Source organism: Schistocerca serialis, chromosome 5 (assembly GCF_023864345.2).
Source record: "Schistocerca serialis cubense isolate TAMUIC-IGC-003099 chromosome 5, iqSchSeri2.2, whole genome shotgun sequence".
Classification (NCBI taxonomy): domain Eukaryota; kingdom Metazoa; phylum Arthropoda; class Insecta; order Orthoptera; family Acrididae; genus Schistocerca; species Schistocerca serialis.
The window spans coordinates 209,398,707-209,420,757 of record NC_064642.1 but is presented as its reverse complement, the minus strand read 5'-3'; the positions used below and the strand labels follow the sequence as shown (position 1 = coordinate 209,420,757).

General features: G+C 41.8%; 1 pseudogene; it reads left to right on the top strand.

Moving 5' to 3' along the window:
• Positions 1-769: 769 nt before the first annotated feature.
• LOC126481854 (uncharacterized) overlaps positions 770-22,051 on the top strand; it is a 90,172-nt pseudogene continuing 68,890 nt past the window's right edge.

The window sequence follows — 22,051 nt, the reverse complement described above, 5'->3', positions numbered from 1 at the left end:
ATGTACTCTTTGTAAAACAGAATTAGAATTCCATCCGAACGTGCTACATAAAACACAAGTAGACCTTAAATACCTGTAGAGAGTACAGATGCTTAGCTTCGGTAACAAATGTTTACTTTCTCAGAGCACAGAATAAAATTAACCACTACACGCCGAAATTGTCAATGGTCTGTCGATATGATCACGTACAACATCTACAAGGGGCGTAAGACAACAATCAGCGTCGCCATGCAGGTAGTTTGCTACATCTATTAGCGCTCCAGTTTAAAAAGTGGTACAACAGATAAGACTTTACTCTACGTGGCTGACATTTTAAGGTCCGTTGGTGCCTGTGCAATGTCTCCGAGTTCTCTGAGACGAAATAAGACGGTATGCTGCCTATAACATCATGAGTCATGACCAACCTCGGTGCAGAAGCTGTTCGACAGTTTCCCTCGCAAAAGATACTGCGTAACTCTTACCCATCGAAAACATCTTGTCACGGGTTGCTACCACTCGCCAGACACAAAGTCTGCTGAACTATGGTGTCGTTATGGCACGATATACCCTTACCCGCCATCCAAGTTCAGCTCGGCTCGATGGCCAGTTGGGTTAGGGGCGTTGCTGCTCCTAGACATTGATGATTTGTGTTCTAAAATTACGAAACCCTGTAGCCCCGTATCACCCTCTGATCTTGGCACGTATTGTTCCTACTTCAGTGTACAAGTATACTAAGTAAAACTGCATTATGTGCTATTCTGCTTGTTGCTGCAGTCTGAATGGCCAGCAAATGTCCACGTTGGTGGAAGAGATTAGCTTGAATACTGAGTCTGGCGTCGAGTTCTCTGGCAACAAGCCTGCTTACTTCATTCGTGTGAGCGCCGCAGCTGCTCCTGCAGCGCCGCCTTCTGCCAGATTACTGGAGGCGCCTCAAGCCGCTGGATTAAGCCGGCCTCTGCTCGTGCTCCCTCGTGAACACAGCGGTGTCAGTCCGCGGCACACCGCCGCTGCTGCTCCACAAAGACGCAGGTGCCACAGCCGTCTAAGAACTGAAAATGTTGTGACAAATAAACGGACACGCCAGACCTGTATTACTTCGCAGGATTTGTCTAAAACTGTCACGCAACATATTTCAGAATATTACAGCACATCCTCTTGATCAATGTAGTCGTTCTTTTATGCTGTTTCGTAACTGCAGATCATGTTCAGCACCACCAGTGACTGTCCGGTTTATTGCCTGCTTTTCACTTCTAACTGGAGAGCTAACAGCCTACGAGTTTACTGACAAAAGGTAAATATTTTTCTTCAAAGAAATGAGCAGGGTCATAATCTTGCTAGCCTAGGGCTGAGTTTTAGCCTCAGGTAGCCGCCAAAGCATTCGCATCCCCTCTTCCCTATGTGGTGTCGCTCAGAAATTGCGGTCCCACACCAAAGGTGATAGCGCACATCGATACCATAAACATTAGAGGTGTCTAGCTGCAATCCGCAACGACGCGAGGCTGAAGAGGACACCCACGCTCTTCTCAGCACGGCAGCACCCTCGCACAGAGGTTAATATCGAAGTGAGTGTGGAAGCCCTCTGCCCAGTTTCTGTTTCTGTTAGAGACAGATGATCTCTCCTCTCATTAATAAGTTATATCTATGTGTGTGCTGCGATACCCACACTTTCATTCTTAATTGTGCTACCCCTATTAACTACCTTTTCAGAAAGACGTTTCCATTTTCACGACACTATCATTTCCTTAAAATTAATTTGCATGATCTTACGGGGCGCTTCCCTTCTTATAGGTCACAGCAGATCGGACTATAGCATCTGAGGGTATGCTACAGAGCACAGCTGGCACCGCACATCTGGATTCGAACACACATTGTTATCTTTTTGCGAGGAGTGGTCGTAGTGTCTTTACTTTGATTTTTAAGTACATACTTCCTCCCCTCATAGCCACGTTTGCTGTAGCCAAAATGAGATTCATCAGTCGCAACCTGTGGCTAGCTCAGAAATTTCCTCATGGAAATAGTCCAGTAGTTCTATTGATAAGTCCGCCACTGCGACACCAGCAATGTAACGCAATACGAAATTTGATTCTTCTCTCAAAGAGGGCCAAATGTTTCTTAGAATCAGTTCATAATATCGTTTAACTATTGCTGGATTTGAAGCGCTATACTGACAAAGCCTAAGCACTGTTTTAACACAAGGAAAACCGTCTTTATAAGAAATGGTTCAAATGGCTCTGAGGACTATGGGGCTTAACTTCTGAGATCATCAGTCCCCTAGAACTTAGAACTACTTAAATCTAACTAACCTTAGGACATCACACACACACCCATGCCCGAGGCAGGATTCGAACCTGCGACCGTAGCGGTCTCGCGGCTCTAGAGTGTAGCGCCTAGAACTGCTCGGCCACCGCTGCCGGTCTTTATAAGAAAATCTGAAGTAAAAGTAAGGAGTTTGTCTAATGTACATGAATATTTTCTTTAGAGTTGTTCAAACAAATTACAGTGATGCTTTGTTAAACGGTTTAGGAAGTGATGAACGTCTAGTTACTTGTTTGTGACAGTAAAATGGCCGTTCAGACATCCGTTGTAGCTGATGTTGAACTTGATGAAATGTTATTAATTCAATTTTTCTTGTTATAAGACTTAAAGTCTTTACGTTCTGTATGTCTAGTATTGCCGAACAGTTTTCTTTTAAAAATTGCTACTTAACCTAATTAATAATCCACTATTCAAATTATACAACCACATGAATTCAAATTACGAGTGACACATGAAAGTACGCATGTAAATGAAAGGAACACCAGTGATTGCGAATCTTATAAATACTTCTTCATTTCATTTGAAAATGGTTGAGATATGTGTAATCATTTTTTAGTACACTGAAACCGTTGACTACCTGTGGAAGAGCTATCCATAATGAAGCGCTGTTTGAAAGAAACTGCATAAATATTAAGTTAGATCTTGATAAGATTCTGAAGCGGTACAAAGACTGACAACTTGCTTTAAATAAAAACGTAAAATTGTGTACTTTGCGTAACGAAGAAATGTAGTATCCTTTGTCTGTATTATTAACCTGAGCTTATCACTTTGTAGGGGCACGTAGTGGAATGGCCACATAGGCTCAGTCGTGGGCGAAGTAGGTGGTAGGCTTCGGTTTATTGTTAGAGCACTGCGGAAGAGCGGTCAGTCTACAAAGGAGATTGCTTACACATCACTCGTCCGACCGGTTCTAGAATATTCCTCAAGTTTGTGGGACTCATAACAAATAGGACTAACAGGGCATATTGAACGTATACAGGAAGGGCAGCACGAATGAACGCACGTTTGTTTATTCAGTGGCAGAGTATCACAGAGATGCTGAAAAAACTGAACTGGCAGACTCTTCAAGACAGACGTGAACTATCCAGAGAGTGTCTACTAATAAATTATCAAGAACCGGCTTTAAATTATTACTCTAGGCATATACACACATAGAAAACATTTTGCATTATCCCGGTGCCCAGAACTCCTGAAGAGACGTTGACTCTGGATATTGTATCACAGACACAGTCACTTAGACTACTCATAGATGTCACTAAACCCTCCCAAAGATGTAAACAACCACGCATGAGCAACGACCATTACACGGAGGGGTTCAAAAAATGTTCAAATGTGTGTGAAATCTTATGGGACTTACCTGCTAAGGTTATCAGTCCCTAAGCTTACACACTACTTAACCTAAATTATCCTAACGACAAACACGCACACCCATGCCTGAGGGAGGACTTGAACCTCCGCCGGGACCAGCCGCACAGTCCATGATTGCAGCGCCTAAGACCGCTCGGCTAATCCCGCAAGGCACTCGGAGGGGTCCGACAGCCGATCAGTTCTAGTCATTCCACCAGGAAGGAGGTACATGGCTCGTGTTGTCTGCAGTTCAACCATGCTTAGATGGTCAATCTCGCGGTTAGATCTCGTCCGCATTGTTACTTTGTGCCAGGAAAGGCTTTTAACGAGGAAAGTGTCCAGGCGTCTCGGAATGAACCAAAGCGATGTTGTTCGGACTTGGAGGGGATGCAGAGAGACAGGAACTATCGACGACATGCCTCGCTCATGCCGCGCAAGGGCTGCTACTGCAGTGAATGACCGCATTCCCTCGGATTATGGCTCGGAGGAAACCTGACAGCAACGCAACCATGTTGAATAATGCTTTTCGTGCAGCCACAGGACGTTGTGTTACGACTAAAACTGTGAGCAATAGGCTGCATGATACGCAACTTCACGTCAATGGCGAGGACCATCTTTGCAAACACGACACCATGCAGCGCGGAACAGATGAGCCAAACAACATAACGAATGAAGCGCTCAGGATTGGCATCACGTTCTCTTTACCAACGAGTGCCACATATGCCGTCAACCAGACAATCGTCGGAGACGTGTTTGGAGGCAACCCGATTCAGGCTGAATGACTTAGACACACTGTCCTGCGAGTGCAGCAAGGTGGAGGTTCCCAGCTGTTTTGGGGGGGCATTATGTGGGGCTGACTTACGCCGCTGGTGGTGAAGGAAGGCGCCATAACGGCTGTATGATAGGTGAATGCCGTCTTCTGACCGATAGTGCAGCCATATCGGCAGCGTATTGGCGAGCCATTCGTCTTCATGGACAACAATTCGCATCCCCATCGTGCACATCTTGTGAATGACTTCCTTCAGGATAACGACATCGCTCGACTAGAGTGGCCAGCATGTTCTCCAGACATGACCCTATCGAACATGCCTGGGATACATTGAAAAGGGCTGTTTATGAACGACGTGACGTGACGTGACGCCAGAAGGTTCTCTAACCGCTAGAGCAAACAAGTACTAAAAATCCACTTAAATTTTAATTACACACTATTAATGAGCCAACCTCACATAGAGGAACTCTTTCAACAGTGATTGCGTTAACTACGGGGGTCGTTCCGAAAGTAATGCCTCCCATTTTTATTCAGGTAAATCACAACAGCATGGCTAAATAGAGCAATATTTCAGATTTCAGCTACAGATTACTATATTTCCACATAGTCACCACCATTCGTTATGAACATTTGCCAATCACGAACCAGGGCCTGCATGCCACACTTGTAAAAATCAGAACCATCTGAGTCTAAACGCTTCCTTACAGCTTTGACAACAGCATCCGAGTCTTGAAAACGTGCACCATGTAGTCCATCTTTAAGAAGCCCAAAGATATTAAGTCCATCTTTAAGAAGCCCAAAGAGATTAAAGTCTGAAGACGCTAAATCGGGACTGTAGGCTGGATGGGGTAAGAGAGTCCAGCCGAATTTTGCAATGAGATGCGCAGTCGGAGAAGTGGTGTGAAGCCTGGCGTTATCAAATTGCAGTTGAAAATTGGTCTTCTTCTCTTGTCTTACACTCGGAAATTTGGGCTTTCAGCTTCTTCAGTGTCGTCTCGTAGAGTGCTGAATTGACAATTCCCCTAGGCTGCAGGACATCCAAAAGAACCATACCCTGGATATCCCAGAAGACTACGCACATCACTTTCCCTGCAGAGGGGCAGTGTCTTGAATTTCTTCTTTGTTGGAAAATTTGCATGTCGCCATTCCATGGACTGCCGTTTGGGTTCCGGTTCGTAGTGTTGACACCACGCCTCATCTCCGCTGACAATGTTGTTCAGAAAATTGTCACCTTCAGCCAGCAAATCCCGATAAATTTCCATCAGCGGGACCCATCTCGCACAGATTTTGCAACAACCAAGATGTTCCTACATTGTTTCCAAGGCATTACAGCCGACATTCAGCTCTGCATGCAATTCTCTGGTCGTTATCCGCCGATCGACGCGGATGAATTGATCAAGACGCTCTTCATTGTGAGGGATGACAGCTGTGCAGGGTCCATCTGGCCGTAGCTTGCCACACACACCCTTTTCACCTCCTTGAATATGTCGTACCCATTGCCTTACATTGCTCACGTCTGTTGTATCGTCTCCATACACCTTTAGCAAGAATCAATGGATTTCAATTGGCAGTAAGGAATTCAATCAAGCATCGCTGTTTTATACGCCCGTCCATATCAGACTCCATTTCTAACACACCTCTGCCAGCGCCAGCTACCGCAGAACAACGAAACCACCTGCAAATGAAAGAGGAAGGCTCAGGCATTAGCATTACACTAACGACGTACGGCGCGGACATCCAGAGTCGCCAGAAAAAAATAGGAGGCATTACTTTCGGAACGAAACTCGTAGTAGTGGTTTGTGATAACCTAAGGGCGATCGTTGCAGAAAGCAGACACCCAAATATAGAGGAAACTATGGTATATTTAATTCTGGGGTGAGACAACTGCTCATGTGTTTGCTTTTCGTGGACAACGTTCTGATTTGCTGAACAGCGAAAGATGCCACAAGGTCTGGCTGTAAGCTCCATGTTACCAACACGTATGTCCTGTTCATTCAACTACACTGAAACTACCCTGTACACCTCGCTGGATTACTTGAATGTTGAAGTTGTGATGCAATATACATAGGCATGACATGCAGAAATATTAAAACACGATACAAAGAACACATTAGGTGTTGCAAGTATGAAAAAACCATTCCACATTCTTAGAGAACTTACGACACCATAACCACCATCCTACAAACATGGAAGAAGATAGGAAAATAATGAGAATAAATAACCCTTAGAAATACCTTATACAAATGCAAGAAAAGTTCCATATGTAGAATGCCATTGCTGAAAACAAACATGTGATAAATGAGCAAACACATATCAGTACAGACTCCCTACTACACTTAATAAGAGAAATGATAACATAAAATATTACCCCTCTTGCACATACAGCCACATCAAAACAAATAAATACCTTTCTCTCTCTCTTTCCTTCTTTCTTTCTTTCTCTTTCTCTCTCTCTCTCTCTCTCTCTCTCTCTTTCTCTCCCTCTCCCTCCCTCCCTCCCACCTTCTTGTCCTTCCCCTCCACACACACGCACACACAAATACACAATCAGATCACAGACAGCTCAAAAAAAAAAAAACACACTCGAAAGTTGGCAGTAACATTCGATCTTTGGGAATAACATCCAACAGTCGCCAACACAAACAAAAAAATACAATCAAAACAAGTGTTCAGCTCCTAGTGCTATGAAGTGTGGGAAACAAAAACCCAAATGGCAATTATAAGGAGAAGAACACCGCCAAAAACGGAACTAAAACGCAACATGTAGAAAGTCATCCACGAAATCTGTAAGTAGGATTTAAAACATTACTTCGCCATAGGAAAACCAACCACCAGAACTATGCATAACATACATACACATTGTCCTAAAATGTAAAAAAAGAAAGAAACTTTGTGTTCCGCTTAGCGGCAGGTCTTCTCATGGGGGAAGCCTCGTCAGAGAGATCCACCGAATGAGCGTCTATGGAGGTGATTCCAGTGGTGGTTTCCCGTTGCTTTCCACTGATGATGATGAAATGATAATGAGGACAACACAACACCCAGGCACTGAGCGGAGAAAATCTCCGACCCAGCCGGGAATCGAACCGGGGGCCCTTGGCATGACAGACTGCCACGCTGACCACTCAGCTATCGGAGCGGACTTAAAATGTAAAGCACATAGCAAAACTATATACATATTCCAGACCACTGAAGATGCCTTGCAGAGAATAAAGGCGAAAAGCATATAGCACGTAAAATGTGTTACATCCAGTTGTAGTTGGATGGTCAACATCTATAAATTAACAATATACCGAAATATGTGAAGCTAAATGGACTCAGCATGATCAAAGCAATAGCTGCTGTAAATGCCTATGGTGACATACTTACTGACAACATCATACAGAAAAAACAATAATGAACCGATTTTTACACAGAAAATAATAAGAAAGGAACCATCTGTTTGCATACCATTCACAAGCAAACTCTTCTACCAAAAAGAAAAAAAATATTCAGATCGCTAAACATTGATACCGCTTTCAAAACACAACGTACACTACTGCAATATATACCGAGACTCAACATGAACACACAGACATCAAATACACATAATCAAGCCTTTACAAAGTCTGCACTAAGGACACTGGCCAACCACTTCAGGATATCGTGAATGACCTACATACGTAATATAAAATGGACGCCAAAGGTATGTACACTCCTGGAAATTGAAATAAGAACACCGTGAATTCATTGTCCCAGGAAGGGGAAACTTTATTGACACATTCCTGGGGTCAGATACATCACATGATCACACTGACAGAACCACAGGCACATAGACACAGGCAACAGAGCATGCACAATGTCGGCACTAGTACAGTGTATATCTACCTTTCGCAGCAATGCAGGCTGCTATTCTCCCATGGAGACGATCGTAGAGATGCTGGATGTAGTCCTGTGGAATGGCTTGCCATGCCATTTCCACCTGGCGCCTCAGTTGGACCAGCGGTCGTGCTGGACGTGCAGACCGCGTGAGACGACGCTTCATCCAGTCCCAAACATGCTCAATGGGGGACAGATCCGGAGATCTTGCTGGCCAGGGTAGTTGACTTACACCTTCTATAGCACGTTGTGTGGCACGGGATACATGCGGATGTGCATTGTCCTGTTGGAACAACAAGTTCCCTTGCCGGTCTAGGAATGGTAGAACGATGGGTTCGATGACGATTTGGATGTACCGTGCACTATTCAGTGTCCCCTCGACGATCACCAGTGGTGTACGGCCAGTGTAGGAGATCGCTCCCTACACCATGATGCCGGGTGTTGGCCCTGTGTGCCTCGGTCGTATGCAGTCCTGATTGTGGCGCTCACCTGCACGGCGCCAAACACGCATACGACCATCATTGGCACCAAGGCAGAAGCGACTCTCATCGCTGAAGACGACACGTCTCCATTCGTCCCTCCATTCACGCCTGTCGCGACACCACTGGAGGCGGGCTGCACGATGTTGGGGCGTGAGCGGAAGACGGCCTAACGGTGTGCGGGACCGTAGCCCAGCTTCATGGAGACGGTTGCGAATGGTCCTCGCCGATACCCCACGAGCAACAGTGTCCCTAATTTGCTGGGAAGTGGCGGTGCGGTCCCCTACGGCACTGCGTAGGATCCTACGGTCTTGGCGTGCATCCGTGCGTCGCTGCGGTCCGGTCCCAGGTCGACGGGCACGTGCACCTTCCGCCGACCACTGGCGACAACATCGATGTACTGTGGAGACCTCACGCCCCACGTGTTGAGCAATTCGGCGGTACGTCCACCCGGCCTCCCGCATGCCCACTATACGCCCTCGCTCAAAGTCCGTCAACTGCACATACGGTTCACGTCCACGCTGTCGCGGCATGCTACCAGTGTTAAAGACTGCGATGGAGCTCCGTATGCCACGGCAAACTGGCTGACACTGACGGCGGCGGTGCACAAATGCTGCGCAGCTAGCGCCATTCGACGGCCAACACCGCGGTTCCTGGTGTGTCCGCTGTGCCGTGCGTGTGATCATTGCTTGTACAGCCCTCTCGCAGTGTCCGGAGCAAGTATGGTGGGTCTGACACACCGGTGTCAATGTGTTCTTTTTTCCATTTCCAGGAGTGTATATGAACAACCATAAATTTTCATTCATGGCCTAGTGAAATTATAAGCTACAAAGTAACAATCTAAACTTCTTCAATAATACCCCTAATATGGAATACTTGTTTCATTAAGACATTAACGACCGAATATTTTTGCTCCAGCTGGCAGCAGTGGTTGGGTATTGCGTGCTGCCTGATTTGTATGCAGCTCAAAAAACTTAGCTGTCTTTCGGTATAGTCGTTTATATATAAAAAATGTCATTTTTTGGGCTTTCTGTTTTTTGTTTGAATGTAACCATAAATCAATTTACGCCTAATCAACATTACATCATTTCTACTTTAAACTTTCAGCGGTTGGACGTAAAACGTTTCTCCACATTACGAAACCATAATTTTTAATGCTTATGGAAAAATACCGCTTTTATAAAGTATAATGGTGACGTATTTGTATACTGCTTTTAAATACAATTATCATCATCCACCATAGTAGTACGCACAAAAATCCGTGCATTTTATACAAAAGCACCTATTTTTGCAGTGTCCATTTATTGACTTGTTCCCATGTAGCAGTGCATTAAGACACACAGAACATATGCAAATATTACACTCATGTTCAGAAAAAAACAGAACTCTTTGAGTGACTAGAGATAGGACACTTATTTTCACAGGACACGTTTATTCCTATGTTCTGCATTTCAGTCACCTTGGTTCAGCATGTCTCCTGTTGCCTATAAAGGCAGAAATTCCGCCATGGGCCCTCTTAATTTGTTCCATGCGTGATGGCATCGGCATGTTTAAGGGGCGAATGCACCCATCGTTTAACTATATACCACACATTTTCGATTTGCGACAAGTCTGGAGATCTGGCCGGCTAGGACAAAATGGTGACGTCCTGTGACAAAGCAGCAAAGTGTTAAAGCAGCAACATTTAGTTGCGCATTGTGTTGCTGAGAAATGGTATCGCCGCGCGGGATTAGCCGAGTGGTCTTAGGCGCTGCAGTCATGGACTGTGCGGCTGGTCCCAGAGGAGGTTCGAGTCCTCCCTTGGGCATGGGTGTGTGTGTTTGTCCTAAGGGTAATTTAGGTTAAGTAGTGTGTAAGCTTAGGGACTGGTCACCTTAGCAGTTAAGTCCCATAAGATTTCACACACATTTAAAAAAAAATGGTATGTGGTGTGTTGTGCAGAAAGGGTGTGGCTATGGGTCGCAGAATGTCATTCACGTAAGTCTCCGTGGTCACAGTGTCCTGGACATGCACCAGGTGTGATCTGTGGTTGTACCCAATAGCACACCACACAACAAGGCCTTGAGTTGGCGCTCTATGTCTTGTGCGAATGCAGTTACTGTGATGCCGCTTTCCCTTCTGCGGCGAGCCAAGATGCGGCCATCATTTTCGAACAAATAGAACCTGGATTCGTCCAAAAACACTTATGCCATTCCTGTCCTCAGTCATGTTGTTCCATACACCATTGCCATCTAAGCATGTTTCTGTGCATCCGTCAAAGGTAGGCGGAGAAGTGTACACGCAAGTAGCCGATGCCGTAATAAACGGTGACAGACTGTCACCCCTTATAGTATACGATGTGTTGGCCACGTGCTGAACAGAACGCAGATCTGCCCTGTTGGATGAGGAGGTGGGGGTGGTGGGTCTGGGTGGTGCGACCTGACTCATCTCGTCCTGTTCTATGGCCTTCCGTGACCATTCGGCACACACCCGTTGCACTGGCGAAACATTTTGTCCCACACGAGCAGCAATTTCCCGGATGGATGCACCACATTCTCTCATGCCAATAATGTGCCCTCTTTCAAAGTGGCTGATATGACCGTACGGCTCACGCATATGTCTGCGATCCATTCTGCACTCTTCTCAGGTCACACTGATCCACTACCTTCAGTTTATAGCGATCACGAGTGCCGTTGACTCATTTTATCGTTAGGTAATATTGCTCCGTGATATCTGTATTGATCCTGAATCCACGGGACGACATGATTTAAATGCCAATCATTTTATTTTTCAGAAAATATTAATGTGTATGTCCCATGAATATAAAACTCTATCTCTAGTTGCTCAAGGTGTTCTGATTTTTCTAAACATGTTTGTATAACTGAACAATTTCGTTTGATTTATCGAGAAGACATTATGTTTTATCGTTAGTAATATTTCGTGAATTTTTAATGTATGACAATATGAAAACATTTCTCTCTATAACGCGGAACCACACAAAATTTGCAAATATACCTTGCTTCACTACGTTTTCCACAGAGAGCACACACGCTACAGTCTCTGGTAGGAAATTTTTTCTTTCGAATGGTTGAAATGGACACAATTTCACGTTATTTCACGTCACCTGACACGCTTTCCGGTGGATCTTCATGCGATGCTGTCCCTACTCTTTCAGGGAATGGCCTTGGCATATCCCTCTTTGGGTCCAGAGAGACTTCATTATCAACATTGGAAAGCCATTATTTCGCCACCGAAACGAGAAACTGTTTATACTTAATTTTTTTCTCTGGACTCAAGTTACTGTAAATTCCAAACGAACACAAGAGTCCTCAGTTTATTATATAAACGAGACATATTTGTCCATTTCTTTGATTTCATTGGAATGGGATAACAGGAAAGGTACTAATCCACGTGATCAACCCCTTTCATATGGGCGTTGTACTGATTTACGTACACAGGATTTACTGTGTCCTCTCCCATTTTTTTGGTCCTTGTATTTGAGAGAGGATCATCATAAATTGTTGATATTCTGACAGCCCGATTGAGTTTCTATACGAGGAGAAGACTGTCACCTTTTCTACAGAAAACTTTGTCACCTTTCTTCATTCTGGATGCTCTGGTTTTCCGAGTTTGCGGCAATCCTCTGTTCACGGTAGTAGTACCATAAATTCTGGTTTTGTTTTTCAGTAATAACTCTGCATTAGAGACATTGTTACTGTAATTATACTGGTAGACATGATTCTACCTACCATGATAAGGGAAATGGAGATAACAGATATTTCCAGTTTTTTCCCTCCACTGCGTAAATTTCAACATTGCAGATATAGACTGTGTCGTTCTCGCACACCACCCCAACATGCAGCCCACAATTTTTTCAGGGTTATACGTTCGAAACCTCAGGCGTCCTCTCCAGAAAATCATCCCCTCGTCCGAAGACCATTGTTTGAACTTTGAAGAGTCTCCCGGAACTACTCTTCAGTTTCGTGTACCCGTTATAAGTACCGGAATGTCAAAATCTGTCCAAATCTATTGGGACTGTCAAAATATTGGGGCAGCTATCAGACGGTCTGTTGACCAGTAATCTTTCTATCCATCTTTACTTGTTAATCCCATCAAAAGAATTAGGCCAATGAATTTCTTCATGTGTCTTTGCGTAACAGGAGACCACATGAGTGACTTACCCGACGTATTGCGTTTCACTGAGGTTTGATCTTGAGACGTACACAACTTCACAACTTCTTGCAAGGCAGTTCAATCACGTCGTCACCAGACATCATGCTAATCACATAGGGTACAGAGACATATTGTGTAGGAAATGTGAAGACTACAGGAATACCTTCACACGGTAGCCCTATTTTCTTATGCTCCTTCACAGATTTAAAAATATCATTATCAGTGGAATCTTACGCAGAACCGTAAATGCAACCCCTCTCACAGTCATCCAGTTCTTCATTCCCACTGTGAATATATGAATACGGTTCGGAAGTGCTCCAAAAATATTGCAGAGTCGTTCATATCCTTCCGCTTTCTGAATTAGGGCATCTCTAAAAACAGAAGTAACTTCAAGACGGAAATAGTAATTATTTATGAAATATCAAAATACGCTCACAATGCTAAATAAGCAAAAGGTACGTAAAGGCAATAGCCTTTCATAGATTTTCCGTGGGTGTAAACACCTAACTCAACGATGTGTACAAGCAGCGTGTGGTAAACACGAGTTACGAGTATATCTCGATCCGATTGTGCGTGAGACACACACGCACACAAACACACAAAAGCGCGCACGCACACACACATACACACACACACACACACACACACATACACATACATACACAAACACAAGTATTCAGGAAGAATGTAAGTAAGAAATCAGTGAGTTGATTTAAACACAATTCACTTAAGGTATTCACTGAAACATATAGATATATAAGTACAGAAATAAATTTAGGTATTTAGTACGATACCCACCAAATAAATCTAATCGCTCTTCAGATCATTGTACATGTAACTGCAAAGTATCTGATAATGGCAGCGTGCTGCCGAAATGCGTCGTCCTAACAAATTTCATGAAACCTCAGTTTGCATTTTAGAGAAGAAGAAGAAGAAAACAGAGAGCGCGCCTTATGTTGTTCTTGATAGTGAAAGCAAGATCAGAATCGTCAATACACCTCCTTAGCATTTGTTGATCTATAAGAAGAGTTGGACAACGTAAAAACGAAGCAATATAATTAAAATTTACATGAAGTAGATATGTGTTACCGTGAAATATCGATGCATATAAACCAGGAGGGAACAGTAAGAACGGAGGACCAAGACATTTCTTACATTAAATAGGACTTAAGGCAAGGCTGCAGCCTGCTAGTGTTCTATCTGTACATCGAATACACAGTGATGGGAACTGAAGAAAGATTGAGGAATAGGATTAAAATTGAGGGTGGAAGGATCAATGATACGTTCTTCCACTGTGGAAATAATGGGCAGAGAATAAATCGAAGAATGACTAAGATGTTGATGACTGACAGAACTATGATTTGCGATAATCTTAACATCAAAATTGGGGACCTCACGGCATGAAAGTGCAAGAAATCTGCTACGTTGGAAGCAAAATAACGCATGACGGAAGAAGCACTGAGAATGTCAGGATAGGACAATCTCAGCCGAAGTTCAATCCAGTGGTAGCAAACATTTGCTTTAAGTTAGGAAGAACTGTATGAGAATATTCTTTCGGAGCACGTCACTAAATAGAGAAAGCCAAAAGAAACAGATCGAAGGGTTTGAGGTATGATGTAATAGAGATATTTTTAACGTTAGCAGGAATGATGAGATAAAAAATAAGGTTCTCCACAGGACAGGGATGTATGAAAACGGAAGTAGATGAAGCGATAATATGATACGCTATGTGTTAAGACATGAGAGAAAAACTCCCACGGTACTAGAACTAGAGATCAGAAGCTGTAGAGGGAGAAAGAAACTAGAACAGATCCAACAAAAAATTGTATACGTATGTACTGGCACAAGGTAGGAAATTGTGTCAGACCGCATCATGTCAGTGAGAATATGGATGAGAAAAAACCTCGGCGGTGTTTGCGTATCATATATAACACAGAAACGCTTGCTTCGAAATTATGAACTGTCTTTGAGTTTATTAACGTAACGTTGAAATGTGGCTACACTGAGCCACAGCGCCAGAGATTGCGCCAAAGAGTTTTATTCCGCCGCCTCCACTGGCAGTGCTTATTGAGAAGTAGCAGTAGGCAGTGCTTGTTGAGATGTTGCAGTAGCAAGTCGTAGTTGAGAAGTTGCGGTAGTGAGTGCTTGTTCAGAACTTGTCATATTGTTTTGATGGGCTAGACTCCAGGTGTTGTTGGATTGGGGATGCTGTAATTATCAGAGTGTGCTTTTCGTCAATATATATGAAGGTAAAAAAATTCCCTTTTTTTATTATTTCAATGTCTTAAACAATAATGCCTCTTGGTCACAGGTTCAGTCAACAAAGCATATGGCTCGTGTTCTTGTATTAGACTGTATTTCTGGTTTCTATGTGCAATTATAGTATTTCTGTTTTTTTTAATTACTTCAGTATAAATGGTGTTTAAAATATCTGGTCTTATTGAGGAAGAACCGTGCCAGATGTGTACGTTGAATCATACTTCCACACACAGAACAGCTACACTTGTGTTTTGTTGTTTCCTAGGTTTTATAGTTGCTGGGGACTTAATTAATTAATTGTGTTAACGGAAATTTTCTTTCATTCTTTGTTGTTATTCTATGCAGTCAGATTGCGGAGGAATACTAGTCAGGGCCAACCGGTTACGAGACTGCGTAACCGGACAGACAGCGACTAAAAAAAAATTAAAATTATTTGCATTCTATATAATTAAGCCCCCATGCACGTGGCGACCGTTGCTTCGGATCGTCCCTTGGAATTCTTCTGATAGTAAAAATAGCAGACAGTAGTATTGTTATAGTAATTTGTAGTTTAGTAATTGTAGTCTATATTGCTTGTGTAGATTTGGGAATTGTCATTCTTCTAATTTTTTTTTTTTTTTTTTTTCCAGAATTTAATTTTTGATGTCTTGTATACGCGTTTGACAATTTTGTGCAATTATGAAGATTTCAATTGTTCGTTAATCGTGTTTGAGGGAATCATTTTGCGTGAATGGTATTGTTGGTGATAAAGCGTCATATTGTGTTTATTTTTCGTATAGTGACGAGTTTTGTATGTTTTGTAAATGATTACGCGATCGATGAAAAAGGCAAAAATGATGGATAGTGAGAATGACGAAATTGTTAACATGGCGAACTCGCCAACAGAGGAAAACAGTATGATGAATAATGAAGTATGAAACAATTTAATAAGCAGGGAAAATAGTCCAGAACCAGTTGAAAACTTTTCACAATTAAAAAGTTTTCAGAATACGAGATTAATGACAGAAGAATCTGGAATAGTATCGAACACAGATAGCTTTACAGCTATGACGAAGGAAGCTGGTTTCGCGGGAAATGTTAGGGGCGAAAGGAATTTCGAACCAGTCAATGTGGAGCAGTTGATGGGTGCAATATTAAATCTGGGATCACAGTTGGGATCTGAATTAAAAATAGTGGGATTACAAATAGGAACAATTAAAACAGGGATAGGAAAAATTAAAACAGATATGGGAACAATGGAAACACGGTTAGACTCACTGGGATCACAGTTAGGATCTGAATTAAAAACAGTGGCAACACGGCTAGACTCACAAATAGGAACAATTAAAACAGAGATGGAAACAACGGAAACACGGTTAGACTCACGAATAGGGACATGTTTCAAGAAGATGAAAGATGAATTAAAGAAAGAAATTAGAGAAGAAGTACAACCGATTTTGAATTCTCACAATAATAGATTAATTGCAATAGAAATTAGACACAAGGAACAGGGTAGAGAACAGGAAGAAAGAGATCGCGTGATAGTACAAAAATTTTCAGAGTTAAATTTACAACGTGCACACGATAAGGAAGAAATATTTGAGAGAATCGAGGAATCCGTACCAAATGACAGAATCAATAACATAACACAACAATACGAACAGTTAACTACTAAATATGTCAATACTGAAATCCGAGTCGCGACACTTACGGAAGACGTAAATAAACAGAAAGAACAAATAGGTGACTTATCGGAAAGAGTTGAGGAGATTGCAGATAGATTGACAAGTCTTAGTTTAAATGGGGACAGAGAGTCAGATGATACAGCTCCATTGCCATTTGCGGAAGCCGAAGAGTACCAGAACATAAATAAGCATGTTGAAAATCAGGGAAAATTTAATGAACGCGTTAAAAGGGAATTTGAGGCATTACGAAAGCAAGTCAAACAAATTGAAGGTGAAATCGTAGGAAAAGACAGTAGAAGAAATTTAGAATCACAGGTAGCAGAGGGGTTTGAAGAAAGTAATTTATTTCATTTACGAGAAGCATCAAGAGAGCGCCAGGCGCGCGAACTTGACAATAATCGACATTCGGACTGGGACAGACGCGGTAGGTCTTTGTCGCCACGAGGAGAAAACTTTGACTATAAACACTTCTTAACTGTTCGGAAGTTTAAGATCTTTCGCAATTCTAAGAACGACATACATCCATGTTCATGGTTAGATCAATTTATGTACGCACTTCCACCAAATTGGCCACTAAGTCACAAACTGGAATTTATGTGTGGATATTTAGAAAACGAACCGGCGACGCGGATGCGCGCACTTATTAGAGGTTGTAATAATCCAAATGATTTTTATCATGCTTTTCTATCGGCATATTGGTCCGAAAACACGCAAGACAGAGTCAAACATAGTCTTATTATGCAGCGTAATTTTAAACAGTCTGAGTTCCGCACGCCAGCAGAATACTTTGAAGACATGATTCGAAAGAATCAATTCCTGTCCAACCCTTATAGCCCAACTGAATTAATTCGCATTTGTTTAACTAAGCTGCCACAATCCATAAGACAAATTGCTTTAGCCGGAAGATGTAAAGACGATATTGAGACTTTTAAGACGTTGCTACAAGAACTTGAGTATGACAACGACGACGGAACGTCTTGCAATTTTTTCAGTAACAGTAATTACAATAGATTTTCAGAGAAAAGGGATAATGATCTGAACGGACGTTATATGGGTAATTTTGAGAATGACAGACGAAACAGACAGGACAATAGATACCAGCCTTATGACAATAACAGACGGTCTAACAGAAATTACACAGACAATTATAATAACGGAAATTCCTACCGGAATGATCAATCATACGGAAACAGTAATCGGTATCATCAAGACAGAAATTATTCATACAATAATAGGAATTCTTACTATAGAAATAACCAGGGTAGTAGATATAACAATAATTTCAGAAGTGACAGTCGAAATAACACAAGAAGTAGTCATGCAGATAGCCAGGAAAATAGAAATTTTAATAACAGACGCAACCAAGAATTTGCATGTAACAGACAGGAGGGACCTAATTGGCATCCTCCGCGTGACAGAAATTCCGAGAGACAAGTGCAAATCGTAGAAATTGATCCGCGAAATGACGCGAATACTCAAAGACGTGACGCGAACAATCGACAATGACTTGTAGCTTCGGCTTCTGGCAGCAATATAGACGGTTCAGAAAGTAATGACACTACGACTTTACACTACGTACGCCTGGAAGACATGGGAGACATTTTGCTGGACGAAAAGGAAAATATTGTAGACGCATTTTTACATCCTGTTATTGAAGTATGTGTGGGTAAGAATAAGTTCACTGCAGTTTTAGATTCTGGGAGCCCACTGAATGTCATTAGTGAATCAGTTTTTCGTATATGTGTATGAACTATTGCTTGTCCTGTGTTACCTGTTTCTAAAACTACAATTCGAGGAGCTATTTCTGGAAAATGTGTGAAAGTCAAACAACAGACCAATCTAAATTTCATTTGTCAAGTATACGAATTTTCTGCTAATTTTATTATTGTTCCATTACTCAGTACACAAATTATATTAGGTATGGAGTTTCTTAACACACATAAGGCAATTTTGAACTTTAAAGAAGGAAGTGTGAATTTGACTGTTGCCGGAATGCCGAAAACTTTGAAATTTTTCGAGTGTTTAACAAAATCTGAATCAGACACAAAATGTTTAAGGTTTCTTACTTCTGATGTTTTCGCTGAGCATTATGACGACAACGTGTTCATTCATGACAATGACAATAGATACAGATACCCGAAGGATGATATAATTAATAGCGAAGAATTAATTAATGAAAAGGTTAAGAAAGCCGAAGTGCCAGATGACGTTGCAAGAGAAGAACTGCACCAAATTTTGACTTCACATGCTACAGTATTTAGTCATCACACAGGAACTATACAAGGCTTACAATATTTATTTAAAGTGAAAGAACACACACCATTTCGGGGGAAAATGTACGCTATTCGTTTGGGTTACAGAGACAAGGTTAAGAGTGGACTTCAATACATGTTAGATCAAGGCATTATTGAGCCAGGAGTCAGTCCTTATACCAGCCCACTACACGTCGTTCTTAAAAAGGATGGGTCAATTCGTTTGGTTCTGGATTCCAGACAGATAAATAATATCATCATTCCTGAAACTGACCGTCCACAAAATTTAGATGAACTTCTTCAACATTTCCATGGAATTAAAGTTTTATCCACGATTGATATGCGCGCAAGTTTTTGGCAAATAGAACTCCACCCTGATTGTAGAAAATACACTGACTTTTTAGCCTTTGGTAACTGTTATAAATTTCGGAAATTACCGTTTGGACTTACTGTATCTTCAGCAGCATTCGATCGTAGTTTAAACGAAATTTTACCTATTTATCTTCGTGACAATATTACTTCATATGTTGACGATATTCTTATTGCTAAACGTTCTTGGAGTGAGCACAACAAAATTTTGGATTCATTATAACGTATTTTTGCAAGAGTTGGCATTACAGTGAACTTGGAAAAATCTGAATTTGGTCGTTCTCAGGTGAAATTTCTTGGTCATATTATTTCTACAGAAGGTATTCTTCCTGATCCAGAGAATCTAGACGCTATTCGTAATTATTCTGTCCCTACTACAAAACGTGATTTTCGCAGTTTCCTTGGTGTCTGTAATTTTCTTAGACGCATTGTTAAATTGGACGATTTGACCAAACCTCGTTTATGTGAACTATCTGGAAAGAAATCTAATTGGTGTTGGGATGAGGAAGCTCAATCAGAATTTGAACAACTTCGTGATGCTTTAGTTGCTGCTCCACTTCTTTCACATCCGGATTTATCTAAAGATTTTTGTTTGGCGACGGACTCATCATATAAAGGCTTAGGTGCACACATATTTCAAGAGATAGAAAAAACGGCGTTGTAGTACAGAAAACTATTGCATTTGGAAGTCGTGTTCTCTCTAAATCAGAAAAGAATTATTCGATTACGGAACTTGAAGCTTTGGCTGTTGTATGGGCTTTCACAAAATTTCGCATATTTTTGTACGGCAGACATACTAAGGTTTACACCGATCATCGAGCTCTGGAATTTCTTATGTCAACAAAATTAACTCATGTAAGATTGTCACGATGGGAGCTGTATCTACAGGAATTTGACTTTAGTATTGTTTGCATACAGGGTTCTTCGAATATTATTGCTGATGCTTTATCACGTGCACCTATGGGTTTGAAACAAAGTGCTGAAGAGGACTGCAAAGAAAACAATTATTGTTTGATGTATATTCAAGGTGTTGCGTTCGAAAATTTTATTTCGTCTTCGCTCCAGGACATCGCTAAGGAGCAAAATAAGGATCCAGTCTGGAAGGACATTAAGGAGAAGTGGAGGAGAAGGGAAAGCGTAGCGATTAGACAGTACTATTTAGTTCGCAATGATATTCTTTTTAAACGAAAATCGGTCGACAACTCTGTTTGGTTAGTTTGCATTCCTGATGAGTGGGTTAATAAATTGATTTGGTATACACATTTCAGTTATGAACACTTTGGTCCCAGCAAATGCTTTCATAAATTACGAGAAAATTGCTACTTCAGTAATATGGAAAAACGTATTCGATCTGTTCTTGCCAAATGCAAATTATGTCAGAAGGCTAAGCCGCCAACTATTTCTCACAGAGCACCGTTGTTTCCTATCATTCCAGCGAAATTAAAGGAGATGGCTGCAGTCGATTTGTTCGGTGCAGTGGTTCGTTCTACTAATGGTTTTGCGCACATTTTGGTAGCAGTGGAATTGACATCAAAATATGTGTGTTTTACACCTTTACGCAAAGCAACAGCTCGTTCAGTATCTAATGCTTTCATCAGACATTTTCTTAAAGAAGTGGGTCATGTTGATAAGGTTATATCAGATAATGGATCACAGTTTCGCTCTAAAATTTGGATTCGTACTCTATGGCGTCGTAAGATTAAACCAATTTTCATTTCACTTTTTCACCCTCAATCTAACGCTTCAGAGAGATGGATGAAGGAAATCAATAAATTGTGTCGACTTTATTGTCATCAGAATCACAGAGCTTGGGATCAGTATCTTCATATTTTTCAAAACATTCTGAATGAACTCCCTAATGATTCAACTTCTTTACCGCCTATATTGATATTAAAAAACAAAGCACCGACAAATCGCATTTCTGAAATGGTTCCTTTTCCGCCTTCACGGAAACTGCGGCATTCTGAAGTTGTGAACCTGGTTCTGCAAAATATTGCATCTGCGGCTTCTAGAAGAGAGAAATCAGCTAAACGTCCTGGTCGTTTAAAAACCTTGTCAGTTGGTCAAAAGGTGTTAATTAAGTCTCACCGTTTGTCTCACAAAGGAAAAGGCTTGTGTCGCAAATTTTTTCTGCTTTATAACGGTCCATATGGAGTTCGCAAAATTATTCATGATAACACTGTCGAAGTAGAAACTCTTAAATCTCGGCGCTCTAAGGGAATACATCACATATCGAACGTTAAAATTTTTGTGGAATGACATACTTCCGAGGAACCAACAGTTATACGTAAACACACGGAGAGTACAAGGATACCGCGCCGTGTTCCGGCGGCGGCACATACTCAAAGCAACAGTCAAGTCTGCGCGCCGCATAAGGCTGTCGTTGACCGCAAACAATTACTTCCTACGTCACGCGTACCTACAGCTGATCGAGCGCTCAGTTCGAATGCACTGACAGCCGTAAACAAATACACAGTCTAATTTCTCTGATTAAATTCAGTATAAAGCTATAGTGACTTGATAGATTATGTTATTAACGTTCAGTATTTTTCAGGATAAAGTTGTATAAAATATTTAAGAACTTCGGGTAAATTCTGTGTGTATCCGACG